Raw genomic sequence first — 27638 nt, 5'->3', positions numbered from 1 at the left:
AGATAAGACAATGTATAGTAACTGGACCCTAGTCTTGGATTCTTGAATTGATATTCTCCCCCTTTACATGCTTCTGAAAGTTAATGGGCTTCAATTAAGTTTATTAGAATTCAGTCCAGCTGCCCATTCCAGCCTTCCCACCTTCCTTACATTGTCACAAAGATGTGGGGCAGTGGCCAGCTAGATTGGGTTTGCTGCAGCTTTCTCTACGTTACACTCTCCTCCCGACCAATAAAAGCCCAGCTTTGCATGAGGCTGTGCCATTGGTCATTCCTCTGGCTCTAAGGCACCCTCTTATGGGTGAGGAGAGAGGCAGCTTCCCTCCTGGCACTGCCCTTTTAAGATGGGAGAGGAGCAAAAGGCCATTCAGCCTCTCATTTTGCTTCAGCAAGGCTTTCTCGCCCATCCCACTGTAAAATGGTGCTAGTGGTTAGGACAAATGGCTGATTCCTAAAATAGGGATATTTTATTGGCGTATAATTGCTTATTATATCTGTTGTTATAATGACTAGCCATTGTGGTTTCTTTTCTATTCAGCCAAATCAGAATCACATTCAGGTTTCCACATGCTCCATTGTGTTTTCTCTCAATGTTGAGATGGATGTAGTGTTTTTAGGGGAACTACATGTATTTGGTTGTTTGGGCTGGGACAGCAGGTAGGGAGCAGTATCTCTCTCCCACTACAGTGGGATTCAGAGGGACTCATCAGTACAGGCTGCCACTAGAGTCTATCATAACAGTGTTTTTAACCCTCTCTATCAGGGATGGGGGGACCATGTGGCTTGTGGTCCAAGTTAATGTCCAGACGCAGGTGGAATGGACAGTCCCTCTGATAGAGTAGCTGTTTTGCTGTTGGAATCTGCCAGTCTGTATAAAAACATTTCTTGGGGGTCAGGCCAGGCAGCTACAGCCAGCCTTTGATGGAGAGACTATGGTCACTGCTCTCTCATTTTGATTTCATTTTTTGTCTGTTTATTTAATAAAGTTGCCACCATGAATTGCATCTAGCTTGTGAGATATCTTTTTGGTGATCCCCTGGTCAAAAGAAGAGATTAAGGGTTGATGTGAGTGAGATGTATTTAATGTTAAGGAATATAGACAAATTGGCTACATGGAATATTGGACTAGGCTCAAAAACAAGGGGTATAATTGGTGCTAAGAAACAATGGAATGTTAAGGTACTTCAAAATACATTTCTGTAAGCAGAAAATAATTAATACACTATGTCAAATGGATTCCCAAGTGGTACAATTTATTCAAATGAACATATTCAAAACAGAATAATTTCATAATTGATTCTTGTGGCTAGATCAGATGTTTCACTGACAACAATGGAAATTTTGTGCAAAGGTCTGACATACACTATGGACTGCCTTGTAACTCTTACGTATATTATATTGCACTCAGATGAAAAAAAATACTAGCCAAGCAAGCCAAGCAATGGGCCTCATTGCTTTTCTTCATCCTGAAACACTAGAAAGAGAACCACTGGCTAGGTAACTGGTGGAGGGTGAAGGGTTTTGGTTTTGTGAAACATTGACCCACCTTCTGTGGAAAGAGGGAGATGGCCTCCATCTCAGTAGAAGGGAACCAATCTCCTCAGGGACAGGCTGGCTGGGCTAGTCAGGATGGCATTAATCTCATGTCAAAAAGGGAAGGTAAGAAAAGGGAAAATATGAGCACTCAGCACAAAATCGAGTGTTGAGAACAAAGTTAATTAAGGAACCAAAGGGACATGAAGAGACAAAGTTATTGAATTGTCTATACACCAGTGCCAGGAACCTGGATAACAAACAAGAGGAAATGTTATGATCATTTATGAGCACAAATTCGATCTCGTTGGTATTACTCAAGCTGGTGGGATGAGCAACATGACTGGAATGCTAAAATCAATCGTTATAACTAGGGCCCTACCAAATTCACTGTCCACTTTGGTCAATTTCACGGTCATAGGATTTTAAAAATCATAAATTTCATGATTTCAGCTATTTAAATCTGAAATTTCACAGTCTTGTAATTCTAGGGGTCCTGACGCAAAAAGGAGTTTGGGTGAGGGGGGATCACAAGGTTATTGTAGGGGGGGCTGCTACCCTTACTTCTGCACTGCTGCTGGCGGCGGCACTGCCTTCAGAGCTGGGCAGCTGGAGAGTGGCAGCTGCTGGCCAGAAGCCCAGCTCTGAAGGCAGAGCTGCTGTCAGCAGCAGCGCAGAAGTAAGGATGGCATGGTATGGTATTGCCACCCTTACTTCTGCGATGCTGCTGGCGAGGCGCTGCTTTCAGAGCTGGGCACCTGGCCAACAACCACTGCTCTCTGGCCGCCCAGCTCTGAAGGCAGCGCCGCCGCCTACAGCAGTACAGAAGTAAGGGTGGCAATATTGCGACCCCACTACAATAACCTTGCGACCCCCCTGCAACTCCCTTTTGGGTCAGGACCCCCAATTTGACAAATGCTGGTCTCCCCCATGAAATCTGTGTAGTATAGGGTGAAAGCACTCAAAAGACCAGATCTCACGGGGGAAGACCACATTTGATGGTCTGTGATGCGTTTTTCGTGGCCGTGAATTTGGTAGGGCCCTAGTTATAATCTATTTAGGAAGGATCAAGTGGGCAAAAGGGGCAGGGGAGTGGAACTCTGTCAAAAATAGCATTACCAATTTCCAAGTCATTGATAACTTAGAAGAAAATGATATTGAAAACTTATAGCTAACAGATAAAGCTCAAGATGGAGAATTAGTTGGTGTCTACTGCAGACCACCAAATCACACTAGAAAAGAGAATGAATGCTTCCTTATGAGCCAAATCAGACGGGAGGAAGGATTTACTCAGAAAAATGTGAATGATAATTGGGAATCATTTAAGAACACCTTACTAGATGCACAAAAATCCATAATCAAGAAAGAAGGCCGTACTGATTAAAAAATTACCTGGTTTAGAGGGGAAGTGAAGGCAGCTATAAATGATTTAAAAAATAATATACAACAAGTGGAAGAAAGGGTAAATTGATAGTAATGAATATAAATCAGAAGTTAGGAATTGTAGAAAATTGATAAGAGAAACAAAATGACACAAGGAGAACTCTGTGGCCACCTTAGTTAAGGAAAATAAGCAGCGGTTTTTAAAATATATTAGGAACAAAATGAGTCCTTACAATGTATTGGTCCATTACTAGATGGAAATGGTAGAATTATCAATAATAACACAGAAAAGGCAGAAATGTTCAATAAATATTTCTGTTCTGTATTCTGGAGAATATTAAACAGAAGCTACTAAAGTTTGATATTTATAAATCAGTTTCAGATAACTTGCATTCGAGAGCTTTAAAAGAGCTGCCTGAGGAGCTTGCTGGAATATTAATGTTGATTTTCAATAAGTCTTGGAGTATTGGGGAAGTTCTAGAAGACAGGAAGACAGCCAATGTTGTACCAATTTGAAAAAGGGTAAACAGGATGACCTGGGTAACTATAGGACTGTCATCTGAACATCGATCCCAGGCAAGATAATGGAGCAGCTGATACGGGACTCGATTAATAAAGAATTAAAGGAGGGAAATGTAATTAATGCCAGTCATCATGGGTTTATGGAAAATAGATCATGTCATACTAACTTGATATCTTTTTTTTTTATGAGATTACAACTTTGGTTGATAAAAGTAATAGTGTTGACATAATCTACTTAGACTTCTGTAAGGCATTTGACATGATACCGCATGACATTTTGATTAAAAAACAAGAACTAATGGCACACATTAAATGGGTTAAAAATTGCGTAATTGATAGGCCTCAAAATTTAATTGTAAGGAGAAATCTTCATCAAGCAGGTGTGTTTCCAGTGGGGTCCCACAGGGATCAGTTCTTGGTCCTATGTTATTTAACATTTTTATTAATGAGTTGGAACAAAACATAAAATTATCACTGATAAAGTTTGCAGATGATGCAAAAATTGGGAGTGGTAAACAATGAAAAGGACAGGTGACATAGTAAACTGGGTGCAGGCAAACAATATACATTTTAATATTGCTAAATGCAAATACATACATTTGGGAACAAAGAATGTAGGCCATACTTACAGGATGGGGGACTCTATCTTGGGAATCCATGACTCCGAAAAAAGATTTGGCATAATGGTGGATAATCAGCTAAACATGAGCTTCCAGTGTGACACCGTGGCCACAAGAGCTAATGTGATCCTGAGATGTATAAAAAGGGGAATCTCTAATGGGAGCAGAGAGGTTATTTTACCTCTATTTGTGGCATTTGTATGACCGCTGCTGGAATACTGTGTCCAGTTCTGTTGTCCACAATTCAAAAAGGATGTTGATAAATTGGAGAGAGTTCAGAGAAGAGCCATGTTAGGGGGCTTATTCCTTCACCCACTTACTTCCCTGGTCCTTCTCGCATGAACAGAGAGCAACAATACCCGAAGTCCAAAGGTGCAAACAATTCGATATTTATTGGGGTGAACTTCCAGCAAGCATGATTCCAGTTTCCTTCCTTAGTGTCCCTCTTCCCAGCTCTGACACCACAGAGCCTTATCTGTGTCCTTGTTCCCATTCTTGCCCTTAGCTACACATGATTCCAATTTCCCCACCCCCATTCCCTGTTCCCATTTTCCACCCCCATCCCCCCACTCACTTCCTGACTGACTGCAGACTATATAGTAAAACCTGAGTTCTGCTTAGCTATACCTTAACCAATCATTTTACTGAAATTTAACTAACCAATCCTAACATATTGTAACATGATTATTTAACCTATTATATCCCACCACCTTAATTAGTTTACACCCAGCAAAATTAATTATTCAGCAGACAGGAACAATCACAGAACCAGACAGAGATTATGCAGACAAACAATAGGGAAATGGGACTACAGTGATAGAACAAACACAGAAATGAGGATTTCACATCCCAGCTATTGATAAGTGAGTTCTTGCCAGACAGGATGCTATCAAACTAAATTTCCTTTTGCATCTTCTAGGCACTTCCCTTTCTCTGGAGGCGACAGGCCTTATCAGGACAGGGTTGTATTCCTAACAGCCCAATAGCACCTTATTTCAATGTGACTAGTTTGGAATGTAAGGATGTGACCATTCGCTTCCCAGCTTATGGCTGCCTTTGCTGCTTAGCCAAAGGCCTTAGCCTAAGAACAGGGCCTCTGACTGTCACGGTAAGAGAAGGCCCTTACACCGGCAGACAGTGATTTTGATTCTTTCTTTTATACCTCTATAACTAGCTAAGTGATAAGAATACACCTAAATTCTTAGAGTATAGGCCTTTACAGACAGGCCTGAATATCTATATCCTAACAAGCCACACGAATTATTAAAGGATTAGAAAACATGCCTTATAATGATGGATTCAAAGAGCTCAGTCTATTTATCTTAACAAAGAGAAGGTTAAGCGGTGACTTGATTACAGTTTATAAGTGTCAACATGGGGAACAAATATTTAATAATGGACTCTTCAGTCTTGTACAGAAAAGAACAACATGATCCACTGGCTGAAAGTTGAAACTACACAAATTCAGATGGGAAATAAGGTGTACATTTTTAACAGTGAGAGTAATTAACCACTGGAACAATTTATCAAAGGTTGTGGTATATTCTCCATTACTGAACATTTTAAAATCAAGATTGGATATTTTTTCTAAAAGATCTGTTCTATAATTATTTTTGGGAAATCCTGGGACCTGTGTTATATAGGTCAGACTAGATGATAACAATAGTCCCTTCTGGCCTTGGAACCTATGAATCTCCTCTGTATATAGCTATTCTTTGAAAGTCCAGGTCAGTGATTTAGATGATTTGCCACTTATCTTGCTAAACAAGAACTAGACACTGCTATTCACTTCAGCTTGTTTAATGTAACATTCTTTTTCAAAATTATGTGAAATTTAATGCAGTTAAATTACTGTCATTTTTCTGCCATAAACATTTTCTATATGAAGATTTTAAGCACAAGATTATCAGCTATATAATTGACTTTTAATTAATTAGGAATCATTAAGCCTCTCTCTTCTAGTTTCTTTTTCTTTTGCCCAAAAGTGCTCTGCCTTCTCCAATCACATGCTGTATTTTCCTCTCTTTTGTGTGAAAGAAAAATTACTAAAACAGGTCTCCCTCATATTTTAACACAGCTTCTGTAAACGTGGCAATAGCAAAATCTCTTCCTAATGCTAATGGGGGAAGGACGAGAGGGCGAGGTGAGAAAATCTGAAGAGGTTACTTAAAGAAATGAGATGAAATGAAGTAATACAGTAGAAAACCTCACGAGCTAATTTCTTTTTTAATAGAAAGCTCATAATATATTAAAGTTAGTTTTTCTGACAGGCCACTTTAAATTCAAACTGGCAAGGACAGTGTAATATCAAGAGAGGGAGGTGAACTACATCTGAGTCAGTAAATACTGAGATCATTGTCACAATATATTTTTAGTACTATTAAAATGAAAGAGTTAAAGCCAGTCAACGTGCGAGTACACAAAAAGCTCTCCTGAAGATAATGAAAAGATGTGCACGCTATGCCACAGACTCCTATGACAATCAACAAGTTTGTTAGATTATTTAGATTGGGAGATTTTTGTGGCAGGAACTGTCCTTTTGATTCTGTGTTTGTACAGTGCCTAGCACAATAGGGTTCTGGTCCCTGACTGGGGCTGCTAGGCACTACCACAATACAAATAATAGTTCTAATAGTAATAATGCTTTCTACCCATGCCTCATGCCCTCACAGCTTGCTTCATATCTGTTTATCTGAAGCTGCTTCTAAAGCTCATTAGCTATAAGTGGCAACTGGGGCTCCTGTGTTCCTCCTACATGGGAGATTTAATTGTGATTCTGAATACTGTTGGATACACTGGCCTCACACCTTCATACCCTTAGTTAAATTGTAACTTAAAGGACTCTTTTTAATGGTAACATGAAGGTGAATTCTAACCGAAACTGACCAATGCAATCAATTCTATTTTCTAAAGGGCCAAATTCTGGCCTTTGAATAGGTTGCACCAACATATTAGAGAGCAGGATTTGTCCCTAAGTGTCTGTATTGGCCCACATTTTAAAAGAAAGGTGCAATGAGTGCCCTTGTAAAAATGAATGTTCACCCACTGAGCCCAACAGACCCATATTTGAATGCACAAATAGGCATTTGTACAGGCCACTCGGGAACCTGCAATACACCAAGGGATATTTAAGTCACAATTACCTTATTTAAATGAAGAAATGTGGAATTTTGGTGGCTTACCCATTGTATTCTCTTTTGCAAATGCATGCCATTATATTTATATTCTGTAAACTCAATTAACATATTAGCTCAGATATATTTTCCTCAGAGGAATTCAAAATGGTCTTAGTTCCATCAAGTTCATAGAATCATAGAATCATGGAATCATAGAATATCAGGGTTGGAAGGGACCTCAGGAGGTCATCTAGTCCAACCCCCTGCTCAAAGCAGGACCAATCCCCAACTAAAACATCCCAGTCAGGTCTTTGTCAAGCCTGACCTTAAAAATATCAAAGGAAGGAGATTCTACCACCTCCCTAGGTAACGCATTCCAGTGTTTCACCACCCTCTTAGTGAAAAAGTTTTTCCTAATATCCAACCTAAACCTCCCCCACTGCAACTTGAGACCACTACTCCTTGTTCTGTCATCACCTACCACTGAGAACAGTCTAGATCCATCCTCTTTGGAACCCCCTTTCAGGTAGCTGAAAGCAGCTATCAAATCCCCCCTCATTCTTCTCTTCCGCAGACTAAACAATCCCAGTTCCCTCAGCCTCTCCTCATAAGTCATATGTTCCAGTCCCCTAATAATTTTTGTTGCCCTCCGCTGGACTCTTTCCAATTTTTCCACTTCCTTCTTGTGGTGTGGGGTCCAAAACTGGACACAGTACTCCAGATGAGGCCTCACCAATGTCAAATAGAGGGGAATGATCACATCCCTCGATCTGCTGGCAATGCCCCTACATATACATCCCAAAATGCCATTGGCCTTCTTGGCAACAAGAGCACACTGTTGACTCATATCCAGCTTCTCGTCCACTGTAACCCCTAGGTCCTTTTCTGCAGAACTGCTGCCGAGCCATTTGGTCCCTAGTCTGTAGCGGTGCATGGGATTCTTCCGTCCTAAGTGCAGGACTCTGCACTTGTCCTTGTTGAACCTCATCAGATTTCTTTTGGCCCAATCCTCTAATTTGTCTAGGGCCCTCTGTATCCTATCCCTACCCTCCAGCGTATCTACCTCTCCTCCCAGTTTAGTGTCATCTGCAAACTTGCTGTGGGTGCAATCCACACCATCCTCCAGATCATTTATGAAGATATAAATATAAATCATTTATAAAGATATAAACAAAACCGGCCCAAGGACCGACCCTTGGGGAACTCCACTTGATACCGGCTGCCAACTAGACATGGAGCCATTGATCACCACCCGTTGAGCCCGACAATCTAGCCAACTTTCTATCCACCTTATAGTCCATTCATCCAGCCCATACTTCTTTAACTTGCTGGCAAGAATACTGTGGGAGACCGTGTCAAAAGCTTTGCTAAAGTCAAGGAACAATACGTCCACTGCTTTCCCCTCATCCACAGAGCCAGTTATCTCGTCATAGAAGGCAATTAGATTAGTCATGCATGACTTGCCCTTGGTGAATCCATGCTGACTGTTCCTGATCACTTTCCTCTCCTCTAAGTGCTTCAGAATTGATTCCTTGAGGACCTGCTCCATGATTTTTCCAGGGACTGAGGTGAGGCTGACTGGCCTGTAGTTCCCAAGATCCTCCTTCTTCCCTTTTATAAAGATGGGCACTACATTAGCCTTTTTCCAGTCGTCCGGGACTTCCCCTGATTGCCATGAGTTTTCAAAGATAATGGCCAATGGCTCTGCAATCACATCCGCCAACTCCCTTAGCACTCTTGGATGCAGCGCATCTGGCCCCATGGACTTGTGCTCGTCCAGCTTTTCTAAATAGTCCCAAACCACTTCTTTCTCCACAGAGGGCTGGTCACCTCCTCCCCATGCTGTGCTGCCCAGTGCAGTAGTCTCGGAGCTGACCTCGTTCGTGAAGACAGAGGCAAAAAAAAGCATTGAGTACATTAGCTTTTTCCACATCCTCTGTCACTAGGTTGCCTCCGTCATTCAGTAAGGGGCCCACGCTTTCCTTGACTTTCTTCTTGTTGCTAACATACCTGAAGAAACCCTTCTTGTTACTCTTAACATCTCTTGCTAGCTGCAACTCCAGGTGTGATTTGGTCTTCCTGATTTCACTCCTGCATGCCCGATCAATATTTTTATTCTCTTCCCTGGTCATTTGTCCAACCTTCTACTTCTTGTAAGCTGCTTTTTTGTGTTTAAGATCAGCAAGGATTTCACTGTTAAGCCAAGCTGGTCGCCTGCCATATTTACTATTCTTTCTACACATCGGGATGGTTTGTCCCTGTAACCTCAATAAGGATTCTTTAAAATACAGCCAGCTCTCCTGGACTCCTTTCCCCCTCATGTTATTCTCCCAGGGGATCCTTCCCATCAGTTCTCTGAGGGAGTCAAAGTCTGCTTTTCTGAAGTCCAGGGTCCGTATTCTGCTGCTCTCCTTTCTTCCCTGTGTCAGAATCCTGAACTCGACCATCTCATGGTTACTGCCTCCCAGGTTCCCATCCACTTTAGCTTCCCCTACTAATTCTTCCCAGTTTGTGAGCAGCAGGTCAAAAAGAGCTCTGCCCCTAGTTGGTTCCTCCAGCACTTGCACCAGGAAATTGTCCCCTACACTTTCCAAAAACTTCCTGGATTGTCTGTGCACCGCTGTATTGCTCTCCCAGCAGATATCAGGGTGATTGAAGTCTCCCATGAGAACCAGGGCCTGTGATCTAGTAACTTCCGTTAGTTGCCGGAAGAAAGCCTCGTCCACCTCATCCCCCTGGTCCGGTGGTCTATAGCAGACTCCCACCACGACATCACCCTTGTTGCTCACGCTTCTAAACTTAATCCAGAGACACTCAGGTTTTTCTGCAGTTTCGTACTTGAGCTCTGAGCAGTCATACTGCTCCCTTACATACAGTGCAACTCCCCCACCTTTTCTGCCCTGCCTGTCCTTCCTGAACAGTTTATATCCATCCATGACAGTACTTCAGTCATGTGAGTTATCCCACCAAGTCTCTGTTATTCCAATCACATCATAATTCCTTGACTGTGCCAGGACTTCCAGTACTTCCAATACTTACACTGTTTAAACAGTTCTGTTAAAATTCATGTATGTTCTGTGTACCATGGTTTTGCCATTGAGGAAAACACTCTGAAGATCATATGCAGCATAACAAGTTTTATTATCCTTCCTTTGCTTTATTATTGTGTTATGAACAATTTTAAAAATATGTTATCCAAAGAAGCTTTTTCTTTCCAGTTAAGTTTTCCCCTCCCGTTTATTAGAAAACATTATGGGAAGATGGATCCAGAAGGGAAAGAATCTTTGATGATCTTGCACCTGTTCCCCAGACAATGAAAACGTTCATAATATTCTCATAAAAACCTGCCTTACAAATGTTTTAATTTAAATTAATTTTCCTGAGTAATAAACGACAGCAGCTAAAACTTATGAAGCTATTCAAAACTATTAAGTCAATGATTAAGAAGGCATTAACATCTCAAAAACTAATTAACTAGACTACCAGGACATTGGAGTTGTGTACAGCTTCCAGGAATGTAGAAGCTTTGAAATACTTTGCAGAAATTTAGATTGCCATTTATCTTGTTCTGTCTGCTACAATGGAGTTTCTGGAAAGAGGTAGACAGAGGGATGGCTAGGTCAGACGCAAACAGTATACTGATCATTCTGATTCTTAAAACTGCTAGGATTTCATGCCTTCATCCACAGCATTTATGTGTATGTGTCATCATCCGATGTATATCACTGACAATTTTTATTGCTACAGAGAAAGAGTTGCTCAGAAACACGGGCAGCAGGTATCATAGGCCAGGGCAGGCTAAACTTCTCCTGACCCAGGCTGTGTCCCTGCCCATCTTGCGCCCTGAGGCCCCGCCCTCCCTCTCTACCTGAAGCCAGTAGGATGCTGGGGAATTAGCTCCAGCCAGAAGCCCTGAGCTCAGGCCTGCCAGCGGCCCAGGGCAATGCTGGGGCCAACCAGTGGGGGGGGGGGGTGTGGTTAGGCCAGCTGGCCGACACTTGGGGGGCTGATGGCTCTGTCTGACACTGGGGCCAGCCCAGTGCTCGGAGGGGCCAGATGTGTTGGACAGGCTGGGGCTCCTCCAGCCATAGGGGGGAGACTCAAGGCCCCGGGGGGCAGGCTAGCCTTCCCAAAGGGGGGTTCACCTGCCTCCCATACTCAGAAACAAAAAAGAAAATCATTCAGCCCAACAAGTAAACCAAAACCTACCTCCTTTGAAGTAGGGCCAGTGATGAAAGGGGGCCAGTGGTGAAAGGGGGACAGTCCCAGCAGCAAGGGAGGGAGAAACTCACTAAGGGATCATAGGAAGCTCCTCTCCCTATGAGTCTCTGGCACCCATTGGAGGAGGGGGTGCTGATTGGCCAGCATTTCCCAGCTCCTAGGATTTAATCTGGCGTGGGGGCTGTGTGGATCCTCTTTTAGATCCATTCCAGCCACCCATCCTATCCACCTTAATTAGGAAAGGGAACTCGGCCTGACACATTCTGCAGGTCTAGTCAATCATCCATTTAGAGGTTGGGAAGAATTTTTTTTTCTCACTTGGGCCAATAGGTGGAGGAGCAGGGAGGTTTTTTGCCTTCCTTGCAGCACCTTCAAACTACAGTGGGTTAAGTTGGAATGTATTTCAAACCTAATGGAGGTACTGGGTGGAGTGGTTTATTTGTTGCAACTTGCATCTGGTTTCCCGTGCTGTTAAGAGAATAAAATGAGAGGTTCCCAGAGGTAAGAGACTGGGGATTTTGGTGATGGGCCTTGGGCTCATGGCATAAACTTGCAGGCCAAGTTCAGAACTTGTGGCCCCCGTGGGATGAGGTCCCCACCCTTCTGCATCCTCTGTCCCCCTGGCGGGTAGGCTGTGGAGAGCCTACTTTGCGTTATGGACTATATGGTAAGAAACCCTGTAACCCTTGCGCTAGTTACAGGTTATATGGTAAGGAGCCCTGTAACCTCTGCACTGGAACCAGGTAAACGCCGGGTGTAGGAAAGTATGGGTGATGGGCAGGTAGTGCCCTCTCCTCTGTGTTAAAGTTTAATAAAAGTTGCTGCCTACCGCTTAATTCATGTGTCTGTCCTCATTTTCCTGCTGTGTCCACATCATTGATGCTTGTACAGCTAATGATACCTGCCAGAAAGATGGCAGGAAGAGTGGCTGAAGAACAATCATGCTGAGATGAGTGGAGACCATTTACATGAATAATGCACAAAACCACGACCAGACTCGCAAGATGATCCAGGCAATGGGCCAGATCCTCAGGTGTACTGATTTCAGGATCTTGTGCTGACCTGGGGCTGCAATAACCCTAGGCAAAACATATAGCAGACGAAAGGACTGCTGCACCTGCCAAGAATCAGAGAGAACACTGTGTACTCTGCCCTATCCCTTGCTTTCTTGGCTTGCTCCATCTCGGACACACTCCCTACCTGGAAGTCCAAAGGTAAACTCTTCAAGAGCAACGCAATTGGACTTAGAAAGTCAAGGCAATTTACGCTTGACTTAGATGCTTTAGAAAATTTTACCCCAAATCAATTAACTTTATATCATAAGTTACTTAATGTCTCCCTGCTGAGGAACGCACTTGGCTTCAAATATTGTTCTCTGTCTCATTGTCTTCCTTTGAGCACCTGTGCTATGGAAGTTGTGCTGGAGTCAACCCCTGATTGTCTGTGACTGGGTGGAACCTCTACACACGATAACATACTATTTATATGCCTGGTCTGACATCACCTAACATCTTATAGGATGAGATACCAGTGGGACATGAAGACTTGAGAATAGAAATGACATTGGTAAAAGTAAGACGGGCGTACCTTAGAAAGTAGAGGGACAATACTGTAGATGAAATAATGAACAGAACTGTGTAAAGCATCACCGTAATCAATGCACCAGGAATTCCCGATTGTTCTGTTCTTGAAAAGAGCCAGTAGAGCTTTGCAGCATCAGCAATGGGCTTCTCTGCTCTGTAGGTAAGTCGCTGACGTGTAAAAAGAGAAAGAATCAAATGAAGAAAATGGAAAACTCAATGAGTCCATGCGTATGACTCATTCATATAAACCCCCACATGCAGAAGAATGAACACATCTTTAAAATAAGGATTTTAATTTAATTTTCAATTTTTGAAATCTCTTATGTAGAATTAAAAAATAATTACATGGTTGGCTAACTTGTATTCTCTATTTCTTTGCTTGTTTTAATGCAGCCAAAAATCTAGCCTTCTACAGGTAATTCATGGAGAAAAACCCATGCTGTATTTGTAAAATACTAGATGTGGATTTAATGAACACATTGCAGGAAAAAAATTAAGATGAGTATGGAGGAGATCCACCTTATTTTCAAGATATAACATGAGTTTAATTTCTGCAATGAATAATATTAAAAAACTTATGCAGTAACTTTTCAAGAATACTGAATGGGCATAAGACCCTTGTGACAGGGCATGATTCCAAAGAGGTGAGTCTAATAATGACCTATATTACAAGAAAAAGCACTGGTCCCTACAAGATACAGCAGGTAGTCTGTATATCATTTTGAGAGTGCACACTTTTGAGACTGGCTTGCCTCCAGTCTCATTTTCAAATCACGTCATCATTGGTTGCTACGTTTCGAAAACAAAGGTAAATTGTACAAAGTGCCAGACTGAAGTATCAGAATGTGCACGTCTTGCTAGCTGTCACCTAGCACAGCTTCTCTAAACAATACCATCAGTCAAAGAGGGAGGTAGATTCACAGAGCTTCACTGAGACCCAATGAGGTGGGGAAAACAGAGGAAGCAACTACAATTAGATCAACAGCAGTCGCCAGCAGGGGCTTGCAAAGCTTTTTGCCCAAAGGGATTGACCCTATTCAGTCCAAATAGACAAATTCCTAAGATCCCCCTTATGAAGCAGTATGTGAAATTATGTACATGCATTACTATGTCTGCATGAAATCCCTTAGCTAGAAAATGGAAGCTACCCATATTTCCAATATCCAAAAAACAGAATTTGGGAAACCATGACAGTCGGTCTTTAATTGCAGAACTGACAAACAGGCAACTTATTTTATGCCATGACCCCTTATTTAGTAATATCTTTGAGGGAAGAGATTCAGAAACTGTGAAACCAAAAACACCTAATAGCTTTGGCTATCCTGGCACTTATATGTCTCCCAAGACTGTAGTACCTGAGAACACCTCATAACTGTATACATTGATAACTGCCATTACTAGTTGTTCATGAAAAGCAAAGATATACGAAAGCTATCTGACTATTACACTGTATTATGACAGGTTTCAGAGTAACAGCCGTGTTAGTCTGTATTTGCAAAAAGAAAAGGAGTACTTGTGGCACCTTAGCGACTAACCAATTTATTTGAGCATAAGCTTTCGTGAGCTACAGCTTCATCGGCTGCATCCGATGAAGTGAGCTGTAGCTCAAGAAAGCTTATGCTCAAATAAATTGGTTACTCTCTAAGGTGTCACAAGTACTCCTTTTCTTTTTACACTGTATTATATTATTAACAGTAATGAAAATTTAACTCGTTTGTAAAAAACTAAACCTTGATAAGGACAAAACGAAAAGGAGTACTTGCGGCACCTTAGAGACTAACAAATTTATTTGAGCATAAGCTTTCATGAGCTACAGCTCACTTCATTTGTTAGTCTCTAAGGTGCCACAAGTACTCCTTTTCTTTTTGCGGATACAGACTAACACGGCTACTACTCTGAAACTTGATAAGGACGTGAAGCCATGATCATTCAGTTGACAGTAAAAGGTACCAAAATCTTTAGCATATGGAAGGAGATGCAAATGGGATCATATTTGCATAGATTAAAATTTGTCGTTTTATTGGGATTAAGCTGATTTGCACACTTCAGTGACAATTCACAAAGATGTTTTGTAGCAATATGTTACATTATACTTTCGATAAAAAAGGGGAAATTTCCAAAACCCTTAGTGAATTTTTTGCCTGTTTTTCAACTGTCTCTAATTGTAATGAACATACTAAGGTATTGATGTACTACTGCCATCTGCTGGATAGAATCAGATCTGCTCAACTGCGAATCATAGGCCTTATATTGCTACAGCTAAAGGAAATCCTCCTTTCCATCAGTTCTTTGATGTGTGCTAGATGGGCATGTTAAATCATATTAATGCCTGTCAAAAGGACACTTGGAACAGCTTCCAATAACAAGTATGGCATTTACATTTCCTTTACCTTCCAATAATGTTACTTTGTTACCTTTAGGATGCAACAGCCTGCTCCCCCTGAGACAAGTGGCCTGCTCTGTGGGTTGACGAAAAAGCTAGTTAGAACCATACTCCCACCTCTCCTCCTTACTGCCTTTGCCTGTGCATGCACACCCTGGGGGTTCTCTGCCATTACATCAAGACCTGCATGGACCATACAAAGAATAGGCTCCTTGCACTTTTCCCCTGTTCTCTCCCCATACCAAATCACGAACTGCATTATCTCAGATCTACTGAATTCTTGAATGACCTGATCCAAGAAACTCTTACTACTGACCAGTACTTGTTATAGTTTTCAATGGTAGTAGTCATGGTAGTAAGCACTATATCTAGTGTGACAGGGCAAGGCCAGATGGCTATAGAAACCTAGTGGAAGACAGATATATTAGCCCCAGGCTAAACAAATCCCTGTTACCAGGATAAGTAAATGGCAGCTGCTCCAGGTCAATTAAGACACCTGTGGCAAATTAAGATCCTTCCAGAAGGCAGGGAAGATAGCTAGGTTGATTGGGACACCTGAAGCCAGTTAGGGACTGGCTGAAATTAGTTAAAAGCCTCCCAGTTAGTCAGTTGGGCACGCGTCTCAGGAACTGTTGGAGGAAGCTGTGCTGTTGGAGGAACTAAGCAGTACAAACCATATCAGGTGCAAAGAAGGAGGCCCTGAGGTAACGGTGAAGTAGATATTGAGGAAGTGGGGGCTGCTGTGGGGAAGTGGCCCAGGGAATTATACACGTCCTATTTCCAAAAAGTCAGCTACCATAGCTGCTACTATTAGGGTCCCTGGGCTGGAGCCCAGAGTACAGGGCAGGCCTCGGCTCCCCCACTCCCCTCCCCGACTAATCACTGAGACTGGGAAACAACAGAGACTGTACGAGGGGGGATTGCTTCTCCTCACCTCTCTTGATGGCTTATGATGAAAATGGCTCAGTAGGCTGTGACCCTTGCCTCTAGAGAGAGAAGGGCTATGTGGAGGGTCACAGTGAGCCTCTGAGGCTAGCAAAATTTGCCAGGAAGTGCGGGACCCACTGAGACAAGGACAGAGCTTTGTCACAACTGGTGTTAGCAGTGGGATCATTGTTCACAGCGTGGCAGAAGAAAGAGGTTAAAAAAAAGTGCATTGGGTTTTTGGGTTTTTTGTTTTTGTTTGTTTGTTTTGTACCACAATGGAGGAGGTGGTAAGAGCTCTGGTACAAGCCACGGCAGCCCAGCAGGAGGCCACCTGGGTTCAGGCAATGGCACAACGGGAGTCTATGTGGCTACAGAAGGAAACCAATCAATTATTAATGGGCCAGGTGACCCAAGATTGTGCCCTCTTGCGAGAAGTAGTGGACCAGCTGAAGATCCTCACCACCCAGGCCCAGGGGTCCGATGGGACATGAACCCTGAGGGCCACTGGTTGTCTGCCAAAGAGGACATCGGGAGATGACATGGAGGCATACCTCCTCTCATTCGAAAGGACTGATCAGCGTGAGGCATGGCCCCAGGACCAGTGGGCCAGCATTCTTTCCCCTTTTTTGTGTGGAGAGGCCCAGAAGGCCTACTTTGACTTGCCTGTCACGGATGCCATTAACTATACCTGGCTGAAGGCAGAGATCCTAGCATGATCAGGGGTCACAGCAGTGGTACGGGCCCAGAGGTTCCATGGGTGGAAATACCAGGAGAACAAACTCTCAAGGTCTCAGCTATTTGACCTCATATACCTTGCATGAAAGTGATTGCAGCCAGAGGAGATTTTGGAGACCCTGCTCGTGGACCATTACATATGGGGACTGCCACCAGCTCTCCATAAATGGGTAGGCCAGAACGATCTGTCCACCTACAATGAGATGATCACGCTGGTAGAAAGATGGATGACAGCCAGGGAATTGATCCGACTACCTAAGGAAGGCCCCTTTTGAAGCAAGCACCCAATCCCAATCATGGAAGGTTGGGCAGCCAAACCCCCAGGGAGTCCTAGGTGGAATGGTGTGGGCAAAAACCAGTGGGGACACAAGAAGGAAGGGATTGACCTGAGTGGGGGGAATCCTGGGACTAAACCCCCTAACACCCATGATAGGGGAGTGATTAGAAGCAATTATAGATGTTATGCATGTGGGGACACCAAGGAGCCTACACAATGTAACTTGGGGGATTGGAAGGTCCTGTGCTCCCTTATCCACCTCGTGGGGGTCGCATTAGCTCTGCATAATTACACCAGGCCAGTGAGGATAAATGGAGCAGAGACTACAGCGCTTGTGGACTCTGGGAGTGCTATCACCCTTATATTGGGTAAGCTGGTAAAAAAGTAGTCAGCTGCTGCAAGCCAAACGTGTAGCAGTGACATGCGTGCATGGGGCTGTGAGCCATTACAACACTATCCCGGTGTAGATAGAAGTTCAGGGGAAGCCCATTGAGTTCCTAAACTCCCATATCCTGTAGTCATTGGGAGGGACTATCCGGGGTTTGATAATTTACTCCCCTTGGAGAGGCTGGAGGGAGGTGGGGACCCTGAGGACAGTGACTCATCACCGGGGAAATATCAACCCCCGATGTTGGCTGAAGTCTCTCAGGATCTGTTCTCAGCCCCCCAAAAGACCTGGAAGACAAAAAAAAAAAGAGGAAGGCCGCAAAGGCCTTGGGAAGACTGCCCTAGTAGGCAGATGGACACGAGCAGCCAACAGAGAAATTTCCACCCCAGAAGGTGAGCCGGAGGCTGCCCCCAGCTGTGACAGCAGCGAGCTGTTGGAAGAAGCAGAAGCCAGCCCTTGGGAGCTCAAGTAGGTTAGTCCCAGGAGAGAGACTTTTGGGTGGGACCAGACGATGGACCCCAGATATCATAAAGCAAGGAAAGAGGTGGCCGAGATCGATGGGATACCCGTGAATGGGAAGGTCCAGGGGCCTAGACCTTACTTTATAGTGAAGAAAGATCTCCTGTACCACGTGATGCAAATGCAGTAGCAAGAAATACAACAACTTTTGATGCCACGAAAACATCAAAAAGCCATATTGAGTCTCGCCCACAGTCCCCTGTTTGGAGGACACCTAGGGGTAGAGAAAACCCAGGCATGGATCCTGCAGAGGTTCTTATGGCCAGGAATACACGAAGATGTCCGGCGACACTGCACCTCTTGTCCAGAGTGTCAGTTACACAGCCCTTGCCCGCACTTGCAGGCTCCTTTGATACCTCTTCCAATAATAGAGGTTCCTTTTGAATGCATAACCATGGATCTGGTAGGGCCCCTAGAGAAGACAGCTCGAGGCCACCAACATGTGCTTGTTGTACTGGACTATGCAACCCAGTACCCAGAAGCCATTCCCCTATGCAACACGGCTTCCAAGACAATAGCTAAGGAGCTAGTACAGATCTTTGCCCAGGTTGGGCTGCCCAAGAAGATATTGACTGATCAAGGGACATCTTTTGTGTCCAAGTTGATGAAAGATCTCTGTTCATTGCTCCACATACAAGCCCTACGGACCTCTGTATACCACCCGCAAACAGATGACCTTGTGGAAAGCTTCAATAGGACCCTCAAGGACATGATCAGGAAAGTGGTGAGCCAGGATGGGAAAGATTGGGATACCCTATTGCCTTACCTCATGTTCGCCATCCGGGAGGTTCTGCAAGCCTCCACGGGTTTCTCTCCATTCGAACTACTATACAGGCGCCACCCCCAGGGCATATTGGATATAGCCAAAGAAGCCTGGGAAGAGGAGCCAAATCCTGGAAGGAACATAGTCGAGCATGTACTGCAGATGAGAGATCGGATAGCCTGAGTTATGCCCATTGTATGGGAACAGTTGGAGAGAGCACAGGAGACCCAACGAACCCATTATAACCACCAAACAAAGCTTCGAAGGTTCTAACCAGGGGATCGGGTGATGGTACTGGTGCCCACAGCAGAAAGTAAACTGTTGGCCCAGTGGCAGGGACCCTATGGAGTGATCGAAGCCGTGGGAGGGGTGAACTATAAGGTGTGGCAGCCAGGCCGCTGGAAACCAGGGCAAATTTACCACATCAATCTTCTAAAACCTTGGCACGATCAAGAGGCATGCTTAGTCATCCAGGAGACCCTTTCCCAGGAGGATAATTTACACGAGCAAGTGAGGATATCACCCGACTTGACGCCGATCCAAAAGATCGAGGCAGCTGACATGATTAATTGCAACCGAGATGTATTCTCTACAAAACCAGCACGGACGACTGAGACCTATCACCATATCTGCACGATCCCTGGAGCCAAGGCAACACTGAGATCCTACCGAATCCCAGCAGGCAAAAGAGAAGAAATCAAGGCCAAAGTAAAGAAAATGTTAGAATTAGGGGTTATTGAAGAATCTTACAGTCAGTGGTCCCGTCCAATCGTTCTAGTGCCTAAACCTGACGGTACCATGAGATTCTGTAATGAATTTTGCCAACTGAATGAAGTATCCCAATTGGATGCATACCCCATACCACGCATAGACAAACTGGTTGACCGACTGGGTAGTGCCCGATTCTTGACTACACTGGATCTGACAAAAGGGTATTGGCAGATTCTTCTGACCAAAGAAACCTAAAGAAAAGACAGCATTCTCCACCCCAGACGGGCTATTCCAGTACACCGTCCTCCCTTTTGGACTACATGGGGCCCCAGCCACATTCCAGTGCCTCATGGACAAGCTGCTGTGCTCCCATACTAGTTATGCAGCTGCATACCTAGATGATGTCATCATCCATACGCCAGACTGGGGAACCCACTTGGAGAAAGTTGAGGCAGTACTGCGCACCTTAAGGCGGGCTGGCCTCACTGCTAATCCCACTAAATGCGCCATAGGGCTAGCAGAGGCTAGGTACCTGGGATATATTGTAGGAAGGGGCATAGTGAAGCCACAAATGAATAAGCTAGAGGCAATTCAAAACTGGCTCTGGCTGACCTGAAAGAAGCAGGTCCACGCGTTCCTAGGTGTGGTAGGATACTACCGACATTTTATTCCCCACTTCGCCACTAGGGCAAGTCCCCAATGGACCTGGTGAAGACCCGAGGTCCAGACATGGTAAAGTGGACCGACGGAGCAGAGGGGGCGTTCACAGACCTTTGGACGGCCCTCTGTAGTGACCCCATACTCATAGCCCCAGACTTTAACAAGGAATTTATTTTACAAACAGACACTTCCGAGGTGGGGTTGGGGGGAGGGGGGGGAGTTCTGTCGCAAATATGGGAGAAGAGGGACACCCAATCCTCTACATAAGCAGAAAACTTCTCCCAAGAGAACAGAAATACACAGTAGTCGAGAGAATGCCTTGCTGTCAAATGGGCCATGGAGACCGTGCGTTATTACTTCTTGGGCCAGCGATTTATTTTTGTGATGGACGATGCACCCCGCCAGTGGATGCAGCAGAATAAGTAAAAGAATGCAAGGGTCACCAGTTGGTTCTTATCCCTCCAACCATTCCAGTTCTGCATACGGCACAGGGCTAGATGCCACCACAGCAACACTGATGGTCTATCACGAGCACACTGTCTGGCGTCTCAAGTTGCCCAACAATATGGTGTTGAGTGGGGGTGGGGGGCTATGTGACAGGGCAAGGCCAGATGGCTATAGAAAAGAAGTGGGAGACAAATATATAGCCCCAGGCTAAACAAATCCCTGTTACCAGGATAAGTAAATGGCAGCTGTTCCAGGTCAATTAAGACACCTGTGGCAAATTAAGACCTTTCCAGAAGGCAGGGAAGATAGCTAGGTTGATTGGGACACCTGAAGCCAATTAGGGGCTGGCTGAAACTAGTTAAAAGCCTCCAAGTTAGTCAGTTGGGCGCACGTCTCAGGAGCTGTAGGAGGAAGCTGTGCTGTTGGAGGAATTAAGCAGTAAAAACCATATCAGGCTCAAGGAAGGAGGCCCTGAGGTAACGGTGAAGTAGATATTGAGGAAGTGGGGGCTGCTGTGGGGAAGTGGCCCAGGGAATTATGTCCTATTTCCAAATGTCCTATTTCCAAAATGTCAGCTACCATAGTTGCTACTATTAGGGTCTCTGGGCTGGAGCCCAGAGTAGAGGTCAGGCCTGGGCTCCCCCACTCCCCTCCCCGACTAATCACTGAGACTGGGAAACAACAGAGACTGTACAAGGGGGGATTGCTTCTCCTCACCTCTCTTGATGGCTTATGATGAAAATGGCTCAGTAGGCTGTGACCCTTGCCTCTAGAGAGAGAAGGGCTATGTGGAGGGTCACAGTGAGCCTCTGAGGCTAGCGAAATCCGCCAGGAAGTGCGGGACCCACTGAGACAAGGGCAGCGCTTTGTCACACATGGCATAGTACTCATATGGCCTGGTCCCTGATCACTATACTATCTGAGCTCCTCACCAGTCTTTAATATATTTATCCTCATGACTCCCCTGTGAGGTAGAGAAGAGCTTTTGTCCTCTTCTTACAGATGGTGAACTAAAGCACCAAGTAGCTAAATGACTTGTCCAAGGTCACACAGGAAGCCTGTGGTAGAGTAAGAACTTGAATCTAGTTCTCTGAAGCCCTGGCTAGGGCCCTAACTACTGGAACATCTATCCGCACTGCCCAGTAACATATGGTTGCGGAATCAGGGTTTAATTGCACATCTAACATCCTCTCATAACTGTGGCTTTTTAAAAAATAACCTAAATTCTTATACTGTCAACTATTGTGGCATTTTCATTTAATAATAATAATATAATAATAATAAAATAATAATAATAATAATAATAAACAAATATATTAGTAAACAAGAAACCCTCATCTCCAGGGCTATCAACTTTCATAAGCACTAAGTCTATTTAGAATATTAAAAGATACTATAACATTAAAGCAACTCAGGTTACATTACCACAATATAACATTTTGAAAATGCTTGATCTGAGATAAATTGATTGGCAAGTAAATGTGAAATAGTGCCAGAGGGAATAAAAATGTATGGGTTCCTCATGAAGATAATCCTGGTAGATAATATTGCCAACTTTTTTGTATGAAGTACAGAGACAAATGTGCATTCAGAACTTCTCACTTGGAGTCTGATCTATATTGTAATGAAAAACTTAATTACATTATCCCTATTTCACGTTTCTCTCTAACCAGCAGCAGGAGCCCTGGTGTTTTGGTTGACATCTATTGTTAACTAATCCAGTCTGGCTAGGACCAAAGCTGCTCCACTGAAGTCAATAGCAAAACTCCCATTGGCTACTAGAGGAGGAATATCAGGCCCTTTTAAGGAAGAAAGGCTGGCTATGGCTATACAAAAAAGGAAAATGCGAAATTAACGTTATTATTAATATTATAGACCCTGATTCAAAAGTCTGTTCCTATTCAACAAAACACTTAAGTATATGCTTAACGTTTGCTGAGTGCCTAATTTCCATGGGAAGCATGCGCTTAAAGGTTTTGCTGAATTGTCGCCACAAAAAGTAACTTGAGCCAGTGGGAGTCACAGATGTGCACCATCTCTGAAAATCAGGCCACTTTTTTCTTTTGGAGGTTAATTTTTAGGATGAAATTTTGAAAATTTGGGCCTATGTCTGAGGATAGCCTCTCACCATAAGGCTAGCCATCCTTCCCTTGTTCTCAGGTTGTACTAAAAGCATTAGTTTACCTGGCTCCTAAATACATATGCTAGGGGAGGGAAAGAAATTCCCCTTACAACTTTTCCTTAGTACAAGCCTGAGTACAACAAGGCAGACTTAAGCTGTCATTCTAAATTTTTTGTGTACATTCGGTATAGAAAAAAAAGCCTTCTTTGAAGTATTGCTAATTCAGAAATTGAGAAAGCATCTGTCATAAATATAAAGGGAAGGGTAACCACCTTTATGTATACAGAACTATAAAATTCCTCCTGGCCAGAGGAAAAACCCTTTCACCTGTAAAGTGTTAAGAAGCTAGGATAACCTCGCTGGCACCTGACCAAAATGACCAATGAGGAGACAAGTTATTTTCAAAGCTGGAGGGGGCAGGGAACAAAGGGTCTGTCTGTCTGTGTGATGCTTTTGCCGGGAACAGATTAGGAATGGTCTTCAGAACTCCTGTAAAAAATTAGTAAGCAATCTAGCTAGAAATGCGTTAGATTTCTTTTGTTTAATGGCTGGTAAAATAGCTGTGCTGAATGAAATGTATATTCCTGTTTTTGTGTCTTTTTGTAACTTAAGGTTTTGCCTAGAGGGATTCTCTATGTTTTGAATCTGATTACCCTGTAAGGTATTTACCATCCTGATTTTACAGAGGTGATTCTTTTACCTTTTCTTTAATTAAAAGTCTTCTTTTAAGAACCTGATTGCTTTTTCATTATTCTTAAGATCCAAGGGTTTGGGTCTGTGTTGACCTGTACAAATTGTGAGGATTTTTATCAAGCCTTCCCCAGAAAAGGGGGTGTAGGGCTTGGGGGGATATTTTGGGGGGGAAGACGTCTCCAAGTGGGCTCTTTCCCTGTTCTTTGTTTAACACACTGGTGGTGGCAGCATAAGGTTCAAGGATAAGGCAAAGTTTGTACCTTGAGGAAGTTTTTAACGTAAGCTGGTAAGAATAAGCTTTCATGCAGGTCCCCACATCTGTACCCTAGAGTTCAGAGTGGGGAAGGAACCTTGACAGCATCCCCTTCCTTCCCAGTGAAGAACTGCCACATCAGGGTAATTACAATTAGAACTGAGCTCTGTCCATATTTTATACCATTCCCAAAAAGACAGAGACATCTCGGTGTAACTCCAGGACATTGCTACATACTAAAATACAACTTATTAGCTAAACCATCTCCATGATAGCCCAAATTAAACTTCTCACAAACTAGCATTTTCATAGACAGTACTACAAGGGAAAGGAACATTTTAATAGGATGTTTTCAAGAGGCAGCATCGTCTAGTGATTAGAAATTTAGGGTGGTAGAAGTCAGGAGACTTAGTTCCATTCCCTCATAGTGGATTGCTGAATAACCTGGGAAAAGGAATTTAAGCCTCAATGCCCCCATCTAAATTGGACCTTTTTAAAGCACTTTGAAATCCTCAAGAGAGGCCACCGGAATTATTTTAAATGTTAGACTTTCATGTGAAAAGGAGAACAGAATGCTATTTTCATTAGAATTTAATATCTGTTTCATTGCTTAGAAAAATATGAAATATTAGTAATCAGGACCACTCATTATCAAATATCATTTATAACTGCAGCAATCCTTTCCAAAGCAGATGCAATCATTCTAGCACTAGACTCTTGATTTTATCCATATATTTGTTAGTACAGTACTCTTAATTTTACACAGAAACAACAGAGGGTATCCATCAGATGAGAATGCTGTTACTAAAAAAGTAATACGTAACAATATTGCATTTATTTTTAACTTTCATATGCAGTTGCCAGGGGTGGAATTTCACATCATTCACTGAAAAAAACCATCTTCTACGTCAAGGACTCATGTCCAAGTTATTTTAAGTGACTTACCCCCAGGAATGCATCCACTACAAACACTGCCGAGGGGTCTAGCACTGTCCAGAGTCCCATAGCCATGATAAACTTTGACAAGAAGGAAGGGAATGAGCCAAACAGTTGCTGACAGCCCCATCTGATCAGAACCATAAGAAGCATCACTATGTTCAAGGTTAGAGGTCCCACCACAACCATGGCCAACTCTTCTCTCGTAAGCAGCAAAGAATTCTGGTAGCAGAGTTCCACAGTGTGAGGGAAGAGCTGGAACCTGGAAATAAGCAAAGCAAAAATGCATTGGTGAGATGATCTGTATTGCTGGATATACCATGCTAAACATTAAAAAATAATTAATTTGCATAATAATTGCCCATTTAACTATTCAGTCCCCAGAATAATCATGATCCAGTGTGTGGTAATAGTAGCACTCACTGCTTGAGTGTCCTTAGGTTAAATTCCTAACTTGGCCCAAACCCCATACCATATGCAAAGAAAATGGACTATCTGACCACACAGTGTGGTGAAGCTACCCAAGAAAGTAATATTTCTCCATATCCCATATTCCCAATTCACTTTCAGGCAAGATGAGGTGTACAGGTCTTTGGAAGTGGTTGGGACAGGCTGAGGGGATAGATTAGCTACTGCAGCCAGTCCTCCTCCCTCCCCCGCCCCCATACACACTACCAGTCAGATGGACCACTATGAGCACAATCCACAGACCCAGAGCTCTCTTAGAAAAACATAGGCAGTCCCCCAAACAGACAGGTATGGGATGTCACAAAACCCACAGCTTCCTGAACCAGTACAGAGGTCCCAGCTAGAAGTGTCCTACTACCCACCATGCTCAATAGTGTTTTGAGAAGCCCACACCTCTGTTAAAGGCAATGAGCAGACACAATCTTGCTCACTGCAGAAGACACACCCTGACAATCTCTTATGTATTGTTGATTATGTAAGTGTGCTGAGATTCAAGCCAACATTTTCAAACTAGGGTGCCTAATGTTATGCTCCTGCATCCAAACTAGGCACATAAAAAAGGAGCTGAGCCCCTGTGGTTACCACTGACTTCAGAGGGATAAGTGGGTCCTCAGCTCTTCTGAAATATAGCCTCTTGTATTCAGGTTCCTAAATATGGCTTTAGGGGCCTAACTTTGGGCACCCTGGTTTTAAAGTTTTGCCATTAATCTGGGTGGCTGACTGATATAGTTGTGATATTGTTTGTACAGTTGTGACCGGCCCATACAACCGGCTGTCAATTTCTGTTTCCTCCTTTGTCTTATTGACCAGGACCTTCAGCTGGTATGTGAGCAGCACTACTGACTACAGATCTGCTACCTGGCCTCCCTACGTCACCATTTCATCCAAGCAGCTATTGAAATCTCCCCGATCTTGAGTGAGGAAGTGAGGATAGAGACAAAGGGAACCTTGATCTGTAACAGACCTGCACCACCACCCCAGCAATACCAAATGTTGGCCAGAACCCTCCTCGGTCCCATGATCAGATTTATTCCAGGAACTGGCCACATTACTGTCTCCTAGCTCATCACACCAGGCCTCCATGGTGCTATGAGGAAGAAGAAAAATCCTCAATACAGTCTTGCCCTGTAGGAAAATTACTTCCCAACCCCCTAGACAGTTGATCTGGGTAGACCCACAGCAAACATGGAGGCCTCATTTTCCACCCACAGGAATCAATAATGTTCAGGGAACATGCATGAGCACTGCTGCTGTCATCTAGTCTATCCCATGTCAGTGCGGAGTTGTTCCCCCAAAATTTTCTGGAAAGAAACAAATCTCTGAAGAATGTTTTATTTACTGTACTTAAAATTAAACACATCAATTGGATAATATTTTCACATCTGTGTTTATATTTGTACTTAATTTATCAAAAACAATGGAAATTCTACCTGGGACAGACTGAATGTCATTTGGATCCTCTTTAACTGACCTCCCTACTCATATACTTATATACTCATATGCTCATAATCCACATTCTGTAAAATTATTTTTTTAAAATATATTTATCTCTCTATCTACCTACAGCTTCAGCGGAATCACTTTTACCAAGCTCATGTTTTTCCAAATGATAGTGGCATAGAAGACTACCTTTTTAAAGTTAGGTTCGATTCTTCAAATTCATTCATTTTGCAGAAGAAGCATTCTTTGCTCCTCTCAGTAAAGGGGCTGAAACAAATTTAGATTACTTGAAAAATATTGTATGCATAAGGTACTTTAATAAAATCAAATTGTGAATACAATATTTCTCAATTTTTTCTTTTGTGTTTTTCTTATCCAAAATGATAAATGTTTCTTACAATAAAATATATAGTGGGTGGAAGGGGAATATATATACACAAGCACACACACAATGTACAATATTTATAAAGCCCCAATAATTTTGTCTTTCCTTTCAGAGTCACATGCACTATTAGGGCATGATCTCATTAGAGATTCACCCAAATAGACCTCATAGCCTCACCCTCCTGAACTTCTTGTACGTTCAGAGCTGGATTTGGATCCAAACTTTGCAGCACAGGTTTTATCTGCCAATTCTCATCTGAATGTGAAGGGAGTTCCTTGTTTAAATCTCATGCATTTAGTTGCGGGTATAAATATCTAACAGTAAGGGAAGGAAATGGAACTCACTTTGCAACAGGAACTGAGATGGCTTGAAGAACGAGCCATTGACTACAATAATGCAGATAAAGCCGCACAAACCAGAGTAAAACTACCAGCAGCATAATGAACCAGAAGTCCCAAGAACGCCAATGCGCCAATCCCAGTTCTGAAAAGATTCCATACACCCCGAAATGGAAATACTCAATGATTCTTCTGGACACTCTCACTTCAACGGCA

At 43.3% G+C, this 27638-nt stretch overlaps 1 long non-coding RNA gene across 1 annotated transcript; it reads right to left on the bottom strand.

The window, feature by feature from the left end:
- Nucleotides 1-2370: 2370 nt before the first annotated feature.
- On the bottom strand, nt 2371-26114 carry LOC122464279. Its single transcript, XR_006288224.1, has 3 exons — nt 26104-26114; nt 18527-18532; nt 2371-2585 (listed from the first exon to the last, which is right to left on the bottom strand). It is a non-coding gene; the product is annotated as an uncharacterized LOC122464279 (long non-coding RNA).
- Between the last annotated feature and the right edge of the window lie 1524 nt (nt 26115-27638).

The sequence above is a fragment of the Chelonia mydas genome, chromosome 2, assembly GCF_015237465.2.
Source record: "Chelonia mydas isolate rCheMyd1 chromosome 2, rCheMyd1.pri.v2, whole genome shotgun sequence".
NCBI classification, from domain to species: Eukaryota; Metazoa; Chordata; order Testudines; family Cheloniidae; genus Chelonia; species Chelonia mydas.
The sequence above is the reverse complement of the archived record's forward strand: the minus strand, read 5'-3'. Positions and strand labels throughout refer to the sequence as shown.